The 10,000-nt window shown below is 40.5% G+C and overlaps 1 protein-coding gene across 5 annotated transcripts in view; it reads left to right on the forward strand.

The window, feature by feature from the left end:
• The window catches only part of LOC135104878 (crustacyanin-A2 subunit-like), a 39,737-nt gene that overhangs the window by 13,040 nt on the left and 16,697 nt on the right, over positions 1–10,000 (forward strand). Inside the window, exon 1 of one of the 5 annotated variants that reach the window (XM_064012598.1) lies at positions 6,331–6,476. The exons of 3 other annotated variants lie outside the window; for them this stretch is intronic. The gene's annotated coding sequence lies outside the window, so the exon portion shown is untranslated. Of the gene's footprint in view, positions 1–6,330; positions 6,477–6,635; positions 6,758–10,000 lie in introns of those variants that run through there. One more of the 5 variants, XM_064012601.1, reaches the window with a different exon arrangement.

Below are 10,000 nucleotides of genomic sequence, written 5' to 3' on the forward strand. Positions count from 1 at the left end.
CTCAACTGTGCCCCTTCTACACCGAACATTCTCGGCCTGTCCTTTACTTATTATCTAAACTGGAAACCTCACATCTCATCTATAGCTAAAACAGCTTCTATGAAGCTTGGCGTTCTGAGTCGTCTCCGCCAGGTTTTCTCACACCCCATCCCCAGCTCCTAACTCAGTACTGGGGCCTTATCCGTCCATGTATGGAGTATGCTTCACATGTATGGGAGGTTCCACACATACTGCTCTTTTATACAGGGTGGAATCAAAAGCTTTTCATCTTATCACCTCTCCTCTAACTGACTGTCTTCAGCTTCTGTCTCATCGCCGCAATGCTGCATCTCTTACTATCTTTTACTGCTACTTTCATGCCAACTGCTCTTCCGGAACAAGCGAACAGGACTGCCCTCCAAACACACCAGTAACAAAAGACGAAATATCATTATACCTTTCGCCACACTGCACTATCTCGCTAATCTCAGAGACATGCTCCGAAGTTATCGATAATGAGTGGGTGGTTGGCTTGTTTTTTCTTCTTACGTCTCTTTCATATCTCTGCTAATTACCGTCTATTACAAAAGCTTGCTAGAGTGCACCCCGCCTCCCGCCCCCCCTTTTCCCTCCTACCATTTTTCTTTGTGTGTGTGTGTGTGTGTGTGTGTGTGTGTGTGTGTGTGTGTGTGTGTGTGTGTGTGTGTGTGTGTGTGTGTGTGTGAACGCTTCCAGCTTCCAAGAATCGTTGAAATTTTAAGGACGCGTTCCTAGAAGTGAGCAGACTTGTTTCCTGTGTGTGTGTGTGTGTGTGTGTGTGTGTGTGTGTGTGTGTGTGTGTAATTCACCTTCTACGTTGTTGATCATGTGCTGAATTTGTGACCACCACGTATTACACACCATCATCATCATTAATCACCACCGCCACCGCCACCACCACCACCAGTGTTTATAATTTCGTGTCACAACAAAACCCCCTCAATCTGTACACCCACGGCAAAGCACACTGGCTTAGGGCGTCTTGGCTGGCTTGCCCTCGAGTTCATATCTAAGGTTCCCATTTAAAATATTTCTCCCCTTTTATTATTATTATCTGGCCAATTTGTGCGTTGCCGGGTTACAAGCCGCAGCGCCCAGGCTTGTGTGCAGTGTGTGTTCTTCACTATTGTGGCAGGTGACAGTGATTGTTTATACTTGCTAGCTTGACTACCTAATCTGAAATTATTCAACCTGACTAAGCAAATTAACTAAACTTAACTAACCTTACCTAATCTAAGTAAACTTACCTAACCTAACTAAACTTCTAACCTCACCTAATCTAACGAAACTTACCTAACCTCACCTACCTATCTACTTACTTAACCCTATTCTAACCTAACTTAGCCTCGATTAACTAACCTAACCTAACTTATCCTAATCAAACTAACTTAATTTAAGTAACTTAATTTAAGAACTAACTTAATTTAAGAAACCTAACCAAACCCACTTCCTTCCTACCAACCTTACCTAACCTAGATTACTTGTTTTCTTGCTTATGTAACCTAATCTAACCTACTTCCCTACCTAACCTAAATAAATTAATCAAATAAAAATTTCTCTCTCTCTCTCTCTCTCTCTCTCTCTCTCTCTCTCTCTCTCTCTCTCTCTCTCTCTCTCTCTCTCTCTCTCTCTCTCTCTCTCTCTCTCTCTCTCTCTCTCTCTCTAAGCAGGAAAGGAGTAAAATATTTCATGGTCATCTTTTTTTTTTTTTTGAGTAATAAAAAATCGTGCCTTTCATATTATTTAGCAAGCAGACGCAAGCTGAGAATGTGATGGCACGTGAATTCATGACGTGTGTGTGTGTGTGTGTGTGTGTGTGTGTGTGTGTGTGTGTGTGTGTCAGTACTATTCCCTTACCAACTGAAAGCGAGGCCGGGGAGATCAGAGGAGTTACCAAGACGCTTAGAATCATTCAGGGAAAAAAAAAAAAAAAAAAGTGCTTTTGAAATTTGCCGGTTCACTGGCTGAGGAGGAGGAGGAGGAGGAGAAGGAGGAGGAGGATGAGGAGGAGGAGAAGGAGGAGGAGAAGGAGGAGGAGGAGGAGGAGGATGAGGATGAGGATGAGGAGGAGGAGGAGGAGGAGGAGGAGGAGGAGGAGGAGGAGGAGGAGGAGGAGGAGGAGGAGGAGGAGGAGGTGGTGGTGGTGGTGGTGGTGGTGGTGGTTAAAAAAGAAAATGAGGCAAGAGAGAAGTTAAAATGTACCATGGAGGATTTTCTTTGATTTCTCCCTCCTTATTTTCAATCCTAAGATCTAATTCTTTTACACAACTACACCAATGCGAAGTTATACCACTTAACCACTATACACACACCAGCTGTCCCCTCTACACCGTCTCTCTCTCCATAGCAGTCATGCCACTTCTACCATTCACTGTGATGACGCAACACTGCTTTCCTTCCTAATTATTCATCGTTTCAGTGTTTCAGTGTTATGTGTTTGACTATTTGATTGACTGATTGATTGATTTTTTTAAGGGGTAACTTTATTTGATTGACTGATTGACTGATTTTGTTTTAAGGGGGAGAGCAAGAAGTTGAGGGACACTTTATTTATTTATTTATTTTATATGTTTATCTATTTTTCTTATTTATTGTGTGTGTGTATGTGTGTGTGTGTGTGTGTGTGTGTGTGTGTGTGTGTGTGTATCCGTTCTCGGCCTGACACATAAGATAGAGAGAGAGAGAAAAAAAAAAAACTGAATTTCGTCATACATTCCTAATCGTTCTACTTCCCCCTTACCCAATCACTGTGATCCTTCTCGCCTTCCTGAATTAAACTGACCAGTCATCTCTGTGGCCTGTGAAATTGCATCGAGTACTTTTGACACAACTTAGTGGAAGTTAATAGGGTCTTCAAGTGCGTCTCCGCAGTTCTAGTGGTAGTTTTAACAATAATTCAGCACCGAAGACAAAGAAAGAAAAATAAAAAAAACAACATTCATGAAAGCTTGAGTAAATAAATAAAATCTTGTTCTTACGACACGCTTTAATGGAATATACTAGAATTTTTAAAGGTATCTCTCCTGTTCTAGTGGCTGTTTTAACAAGAAATGTGCACCATAGGCAGAAAAAGAGAGAAAAAAATCCATGACCTTTGAAATCAAATCGAGTACTTTTGGCAAGCTTTAGCGGAAGTCACTGGGATTTTTTTCTGGCAAATTAATCTTTGTGGTCTGTGAAAACTCTAAGATCTCATCCCTTTAACACTCCTTCGTCTTACCTTTTAAAGTGAACAGGCTCGCTACGTGTGCCTGTGTATCTTAGCCTAGTTTACCCTAACATTATTCTTACAATTAAATCCACATGTGGCGCCAAAGCACACACACACACACACACACACACACACACACACACACACACACACACACACACACACACACACACACACACACACAGGTAGATATTAAGATGTTACGTTAGGTTGGGTATAAGGAAGGATCACAGTCAATAATACTGGGAGTAGTGTACAGGCCACCGAACAGTACAAAGAAAATTAACACCTCACTGTGGCAGGAAATAAATAAAGCAGGAAAGTACAGTCAGGTATGTGTGGTTGGAATATCGACTGGAGCTTGATGGTGGGTAACAAGGAAGCAGAGGAATTTCTTCTGACGTGGTAGGAGATTTTAATTTGAGAAATATCGACTGGAGTCTGATGGTGGGTAACAAGGAAGCAAAGGAATTTCGTAAGTTAATTCAGGAATATTTTTTAAAACAGGTAGTCGTAGAACCCACAAGGGGGAACAATATTCTAGATTTAATTCTTACTAACAGGGAGGAAGCAGTCACGCAGGTAGAGGTTGTAGGACAGCTAGATAACAGTGACCATTGGGAAATTAGGTACAAATTTAAATGGGAAGAAACTTTTAGAAGCAAAACCTCTAGTAAAATACCTCACTTTATGAGAGCAGATTTTGAGGAATTAAAAAGGTACCTCCAAGGAGTTGGCTGGCAACGGATGCAGGGTGAGGTCAGGTCCGGGACGGAGTTGAGAGAGATAAGGTAGGATGAAAGAGGTGAGGTGAGGCGTGAGGGTGTAGGACAAGAGGAAGGAAGGGGTGAGGTCGAGGCGAGTAGATGAGGGAGTGGAGATGATGGGAGGGGCCGAGATGAGGGGATTAGGTGAAGTAAATGTAGATGAGTTGTATAAATATTTCGTAGATAAATTGCATACAGGTGAGTTAGCAAACATCCCGTATAGAGAAATAAGATCACAGAAAAATGACCCTAAATGGATGACTGCTAGGTTAAAACACTATGTAGGGCGGAAGAGAAGTATATATAAGAGATTAGGGACAGATGAAGAGGTTTTAAGGCCACAATATAATGAATTAGTTAGAACAGTCGGGAGGTTAACGAGGAAAGCTAGGGACAATTATGAATTAAAGGTAGCGAGCAAGGCGAAGACGGATCCCAAGGGATTTTATCAGGTATACAGTACGAAGAATAAGGATACTATATGTCCATTAAAGGCAGCAGATGGGGAGCTGGGGAGGAGATTAGTAAAATTCTGAATGAGTATTTTTTAACTGTCTTCACCCAGGAAAACATGCAGGATATGCCAGATAGTGAACAGATGTTTAGAGCAGATGAGAATGAGAAGCTGACAGATATTTCCATAACTAGGGAGATAGTGGAACAGGAGATAGATAGGCTAAAAAAGTTCAAGACACCAGGATCAGATGAAATATTTCCCAGGAATGCAAAGAGGTTATTAGTGAGCAGTTAGTTTCTGTCTTTAGGAAATCACTTGAGTCGGGTGAGGTACCAGTAATGTGGAGGCAGGCTAATCTTTAAGAAAGGAGACAAAACCTTAGCGTCTAATTATAGACCTGTCAGCTTAACTTCAGTTGTAGGTAAAATGATAGAGTCAATAATAGCGAGGAACATTAGGGAACATTTAGACAAACATAACTTGATAAATCAGTCACAGCATGGCTTCACGAAGGGGAAGTCTTGCCTGACGAACTTGTTAAGTTTTTACAGTAAAGTGTACGAGGCAATAGATAATGGTGATAGTTATGACATCTTATATCTAGACTTTAGTAAAGCGTTTGACAAGGTACCTCATCAGAGACTCCTGAGAAAGGTTAGGGCACACAGGATAGATGGGAAGGTGTTAGGCTGGATAAGGTCATGGCTAAGCGACAGGCGACAAAGAGTTGTAATAAACAGCTCTAAACCCGAGTGGGGTCATGTAATTAGTGGGGTGCCACAGGGATCATTATTAGGGCCATTGTTGTTTTTAATATATATCAATGACTTGGATAGTGGAATTAGTAGTGATGTTAGTAAATTTGCGGATGACAAGGTAGATTAATTAGGTCTGAATCGGATGCCATCGCTTTGCAGGCAGATTTAGATAGGATGAAAGAATGGACGGACAGATGACAAATGCAGTTTAATATCAACAAATGCAAAGTACTTAGCGTAGGTAGAGGAAACCCACACAGCAGGTACATAATAAACAACGAAACTCTGGTAGGTAAAGGGTACGAGAAAGATTTAGGAGTTATAGTTAGCTATGAACTCCGTCTAGGAAGACAATGCATAGAGGCCAAGAAACAGGGCAAATAGGGTATTAGGATTTATTTTTAGGAGTGTTAAAAGTAGAAGGCCCGAAGTAATATTAAAGTTGTATTTGGCGCTGGTCAGACCTCATGTAGACTACGCTGTGTAGTTCTGGTCCCCACATTACAGGAAAGATATAGGTCTATTAGAATCAGTACAGAGGAGAATGACTAAAAGGATACAGAGGATGAGGAGTATTCCTTACGAGGCGAGACTGAAGCAGTTAGATTTACATTCTTTAGAAAGACGTAGGTTAAGAAGGGACCTGATAGAAGTCTTTAAGTGGTATAAGGGTTATAACAAGGGGGATGTAAGTAAAATTCTTAGGATCAGCAACCAGGATGGAACAAAAAATTGCGGGTTCAAGCTTGAAAATTTTAGGTTTAAGAAAGAGATAGGAAGAAATTGGTTCTCAAATAGAATGATAGATGAACGGATTCAGTAATCATGTTGTTAGTGCTAAGACATTAGGGAGCTTTAAGAGAAGATTAGACGGGTTTATGGATGGGGATGATAGGAGGAAATAGGTAGGTATATTTCATACAGGGACTGCCACGTGTAAGCCTGGTCGCTTTCTTGCAGCTTCCCTTATTTCTTATATATATATTGTACCATTGTACCCATAAGTAGGTAAGGATAGGTAAGATAGGAACAGGTAGAATTTTTATTCATGTAGTGTAGGAAGCTTCCATGATGGAAATTTCTATTGTTTAGCATCTGTTGAGATATCGCCACCTAGCTCAGACTGATTACGAGGTGCTGACGATATGTCTCCATCCACTGGTGTTGCCGGCGGCACCTTCGCGTGACAGTTATCAGCCGGCTGGCCGTGCGGCAGTAGTGCCACCAAGCAAGCCTGCCGGTGTACCTCACTTGAACTTCGTACTGTGAGTGTGTGCACAAACTCTGAACAAACTACATAACTAAGTGAAGTAATGTCACTGTTTTACTGATACAAAATACAGTGACATATTGTTAATCTCTCCAGCAATCAGAGACCTAATACCACCGCGTTACTGCACTATCCCGTAATGAGGTGAACTCTTGTTGGTGTAAATTAATTGTACATATTGACGATTCAAATTTTCTTTCAAGCCTCATATCACGCTACCTTAAATCCCAAATGATCCTGCTGTTGGCGCGACATACAGTCGAGTAGGAGAACAATGTATGTATGTATGTGTGTATATATATATATATATATATATATATATATATATATATATATATATATATATATATATATATATATATATATATATATATATACATATATATATATATATATATATATATATATATATATATATATATATATATATATATATATATATATATATATATATATATATATATAAATTTCTTTTTCTTCCCATTACGTCGAGATCCCAAACATACTTTGCCCGCATGCCACCCATCGTCGACCCTCGTAGAAAGCGGTCCGCGTGTCTTGTAACCGGGGGAACGGGATCCAGCGTGTAACATATGACGCAGAAAACGCAAAAAAAAAAAAAATAAATAAATAAAAAAAAAAAATGTAGTTCACCATGAAAACCTACTGATGGTCCATAATTTTATTTTCCCCCTCTCTCTCTCTCTCATCTCTCTCTCTCTCTCTCTCTCTCTCTCCTCTCTCTCCTCTCTCTCTCTCTCTCTCCTCTCTCTCTCTCTCTCTCCTATATTTCAAGGTAATTTGATGTTTTTTTCTCTCCCTTTCAAGATTAATTATTGTCAGCGAGAGAGAGAGAGAGAGAGAGAGAGAGAGAGAGAGAGGAGAGAGGGAGAGAGAGGAGAGAGAGGAGAGAGAGAGAGAGAGAGAGAGAGAGAGAGAGAGAGAAGGTATTTCATTGATACTTATAACCACTCCATCTTTCTCCATATAAAAAAAACACACAAACACCCACAATAAACTCAGAAAAGAAGTTATAGAAGCAGGAAAAAGTACACCAGCTGAAAGAAAAAGTAGATAAATAGACCAGATACAGCGACAGAACCACACAAATATAACTCTCACACATATTTAAACACGTCTCTTCTCCCTTCCCTTACCCCGTCCCTTCTCTTCGCCACTCACTGCCTCACTACCCACGCCCCCAAAACCTGACTAGAAAAGGGGAGCAAAAAAAGGGATAGAAAAGTCACAATAATCCACCAATTGCTCCTCCCCGTGGGTATGCGTGGCGCCACCTGTCGGTCCCTCCGTCAGGTAAGCTAAGAGTACGAGGAAGAGGAGGTGAAGGAGTGAGGGCAGGGTTACTGAGGGGCGTGAGTGAGCGAGTTGTGAAGGGCGTGGGACATGTAACCCATAAGGGAAGCTGTACTGGAGGGTGTGGTAGATGGGGATAAGTCTTTTACTGTTCTATCCTATTTCTTTACGTGGTAGAATGTTATGAAACTCTAGTGGCGGGTGTGTTAGACGGGATAAGTCTTCTACTAGTTAGGTTTCTGAAGCAGGTATGTCTGTCTATGTCTGTCTGTCTACTTCAATGAGCTGTCTGTAAACTATCGATGTAACACACACGAAATGATGAAATAAAGAAAGGAGATGTATGAGGAAGGGAAGGAGGAGGAGTAGCAATGGCAGGGTTGTTAAGAGGCAGGAGTTGAGTGTGTAGAAAAAAATGAAGGCGTTGACCTTTGGTGTTGACCTTAGCGTGTGACACATCAAGAGCCCGCCCTTCGCTTCCTCCCTTCTTCTCATATAGGAAACGTAAATGAATAAATCAAGATGTTGGTATCTGGTCAGTGTACGTATGCAAGCCTGATGTGAGAAGTATTAAGAGCGCCCTTCACTTTCTGCTTCATTCTTCTATATTTTTTTCTGAACGAATCGAATGCACATCACTTCGTTCAGCATTCAGACATTACATAATCAGAAGGCTGCTGATAAAATATATTCTTCAGCTTCAGTTGAGCGTAAAGACCTCAGATTTTCCGAGGCAATTTTCCTTACATAGTTAATTAAGACTCGGACAAAAGGCAAGAATGAGAAAGAAGAAATTTAACGCAAAACTCTTAAAAGATCTCCACTTTAACTCTCTCGCTGCGATACGAAGCAATTAACAACACTAAAAGTAATACATGAAATCTTTATAACCATCTACAAGAAAGAAAGGGATTTAAATGAAGAGATATTGCAATTTAATGATTGGAGGTAGCTGTAGAATAAGTAAAGATGTCTTAGTGGTTAGTAACTGAGGAAAAATGTACCTAATAGCAATAAAAGGAATAATAAGCCAACTCGGGGCATATTTAACTTTCTCGCTTACTAAGGTATTTAACTACAGGAGACTACTGAGTGCACCCACAGCTTTCACTTACGCGCACAACAGCAAGGGTTACACATGTTGAGGAGCTGTGGAGAACAAAAAGAGAGACAGGTGATGCAATAAAAAGACCACTCAAGTTCTTAGAGCAGGCCCTGAGAGCGAGAGAACTGGTGAATGTTTGTTACGAATGACTGAGGGAAGACGATCAAGAGGAGGACAGGGGGTACAAAGTTTATGGAAGGTTTTAAGAAGACAAGGACGGGAGTTACATAAAAACGAAAGAAAATAAGGAAAGCTGCAAGAAGCCATCAGGCCTACACGTGGCAGTCCATGCATGAAGCATACCTACCTGTTTCCACTATCATCCCCACCCATAAATATGTCTAATCTTCTTTTTAAAGCTCCCTAATGACTCAGCACTAACCATATGATTACTGAGTCCATTACATTCATCTACCCCTCTATTTAAGAAGCAATTCCCTCCTATCTCCCTGAACCTAAATTTTTTCAAGCTTGAACCTGTTATTTCTTGTTCTATCCTGATTAATGATCCTGAAAATTTTGCTTTACGTCCCCCTTGTTATATTCTCTATAGCACTTAAAGACTTCAAAGAATTTTAAGCACTGTAGAAGTTCGTCGTGAGCATCTACAAGGAAGAATAAAGAGTAACATTCAGACATGGCTGTGGAGCGAAACAAAATGCCTCAGAGTGATTTGTGATTACAGAACCATGTGGCAGATAACGGTGAAAGAGTTAAGCAGACTCTAGTAAGACATGAGTAAAGTTTTCGAGTGTTTTCACGATTCTAATGATATATAAGAAGAAGAGTTTAACCCTTTAACTGCTATAATTCTTTGTTACCATTCAGACCACAAAAAAAAAATAACAAAAAAAAACTACATGTCAGTTTTGGCTTTTCTACGCTATGGAGTCACTGATGAGACTAGCATAAATGTAAGTTTCTGTGATTCTACGACTAAAATTACGGGAAACACGCTTGAAAATCACAATAACTCTTAGAGGATGATAAAAGTGCAGAATCCTTGGTAACGTATCACTTCGTAGACTAAATGGAAGCAGCCTTGGACCTTGAACATTTTTAGAATAGCGTTTGCAGAAGTCAGCTTGTAATTGGTTATC

Source organism: Scylla paramamosain, chromosome 11 (assembly GCF_035594125.1).
Source record: "Scylla paramamosain isolate STU-SP2022 chromosome 11, ASM3559412v1, whole genome shotgun sequence".
NCBI classification, from domain to species: Eukaryota; Metazoa; Arthropoda; class Malacostraca; order Decapoda; family Portunidae; genus Scylla; species Scylla paramamosain.